This window comes from Echinops telfairi, unplaced genomic scaffold (genome assembly GCF_000313985.2).
Source record: "Echinops telfairi isolate 266 unplaced genomic scaffold, ASM31398v2 ScPeMD7_23;HRSCAF=83, whole genome shotgun sequence".
Taxonomy (NCBI): domain Eukaryota; kingdom Metazoa; phylum Chordata; class Mammalia; order Afrosoricida; family Tenrecidae; genus Echinops; species Echinops telfairi.
The window spans coordinates 63,579,190-63,581,564 of NW_022103920.1; positions in this window are offsets into that span (position 1 = coordinate 63,579,190).

The following is a 2,375-nucleotide window of genomic DNA, read 5'->3' on the forward strand; positions in this document are numbered from 1 at the left end:
TGGAATGTGAGCATCACAGAATGCCAGTTTAATAGAAAAAAGTGTTCTTGCATTGAGGAGGACTTGAGTAGAGGCCCAGTGTCTGCCTGCTCCCTCAACACTTCACATATAAATATACATACACAAACCTATATCCCTATCATTATATATTAATATACTTACATAGATACATTCCTATATCATTGATAGTTTTTACTTGGATCTCAGGCTGTATTATACATTTGAAATCAATTCATTACATCGTCTTCAACAGCCTGATATGTACTGAAGTTTAAAAAGGTTTTCCTCCATGACTTATAAAAGATTTACTCAAATTTGGAAAAATATGAGATGCTTCGAAGATGGTTCTGATTTCGCTGAGTCATCAAAGGGACAGATGCACATCTCTTTTGATTTGTGCTTGAAATTCTTCCAAATTGCATTAACACTCAATTTCAACTGCCCAGAAGCTAATGCCCAGCCTCCAATGCATTGTTCGGTGAGTCGATCATAAGGCTTTCTGCCCTCGCCAATCAATTGGCTCATTGCTATGATTTAACCTCTATCAAAGTCTATAGTGGGCAGCATGTTATATACAAGCCAGTTCTTATGTTCTCTACTTAAAGCGCAGATTCCTTTTTCTTAGACTCTACAGAAAACTTGAGAAAAACATTTCAAGACCAACGGTTCTTTGGATTAAAACTTATTTAATGGATTGGTTTTGGGAGAATGCCTGTCAGGAAATCATTACAGTGCTGAAGTTTGACTCACACATCTATTTCTGCACTAATCTCCCATCAAGGAACAAAATAATTTTATCCTTAGAGTGCCGATCAGCCTACCCCCCAATCCATCATTCAGGTATCATTTTCTACTTATATCTTTATATGATATTTCATGTCACTGCTATAAGGGAGAACTCAAGATTACTGTCTAGAATTGCAGGTCTGTGTATCATTGCTTTGTACTATGTCGGTCATTGATAGAAAAATTATCTTTAAGAAAAAAAATAACCAAAGAAAAGAAAGGAAAAAATGACCATGAACAATAAATAAAACCTTTTTTAAAATATGCATTTTTGGTTAAGTTTTGGTTCTCAATTTCTCAGTATATCCAAAGCCTGATAAAAGCTTTACTAATACCTTTAATTAAACAAAATAATGGAAGTCCAGGAATATAAAGCAAAGAGGAATCCTTCTAATTCATCAAAATGATGATCATTTAAATATATGAAAAAATGCATGTTTAAATGGTTGTGGATTAAAATAATTATTCTTGGAGGACTTGATTGAACTTGCCAGGGAGGTGGTAATTGAATAACAGAGAGGAATATAGCACTCAAATGAGTGCTACATCAAAAGTCATTCTCCTCTTTAGAATGCTGACAGCCATTAGGATCTTCTTTCACACTGTGTATTTCAAAGACTCGGCTTTCTACTTCTGTAAAGAGTTACAGTCTTAGAAACTCAGAGACATGTCTACCCTGTCCTGTAGGGTTACTATGAGTCAGCATCAACTCCATGACAGTGAGTGTTTAGTTTTTAACCCAATATTGCTGCTGTCTTTGCCTCAATATGGCCATGCTGAGCTGGGCCCAGTGGCAAGTTTTCTTCACTCTTTTTTCCCACTGTTTAAAGTCAGCTTTATCTTTCAGTCAATGTCAGATCTAGTTATTTATCCTTTCATTTGATGGTCAGAGTCAGATCTAGTTATTTATCCTTTCATTTGATGGTCAAGATCGTCTTCTGTACTGGTTTTACTTACTTTCTCATGTCTTTGCTGTAGAAGTATGGCATGATGTACCTAACAAGCTTCAATTTTTGCCTTAAGTCCCTCCTTGATCTTTTTTGTACCACTGACAACAGAGTTTTGGATCTCTTCTCATGAAATGGATGATATATTCTCATTTATATGCTTGCATCTTCATTTTTATTAAAGTTATCTTTAAGAAGTACCCCAAATTTGTATTTGCATGAATATAAATCTACTTTTATCAATTTAACTTCAAGAAGGTACAAAAGTTGCTACAAGAGCAAAACTGCTTGATTTTCAGGCACAAATCATATGTTACAAATAAAACCCAACATCAGAACTAGTGTAAAACCCACTGGGGCCCTTTGTTGGGTGACATAGGGCAAGATATGCAAAGTTCTGTAGGAAATGGTCAAAAGGGTTTCATTGCTAGCTAAATGGGTTAGGCTGCAGATCTACAAGTGCTAACAAGAACCACCATTAAGTAATAGAGGGATAGAAATTTCTGGCAAAATCACTCAAAAAAGCAGCATGCTAAGAGTAGAATGAAAATAAATGTGCAGACCAGAGCTGAAGGGATGGAGCTCTCAATTTATAGCTATGAAACAAAGACAATTTATTTCATTCTTATAAACATCAATTCC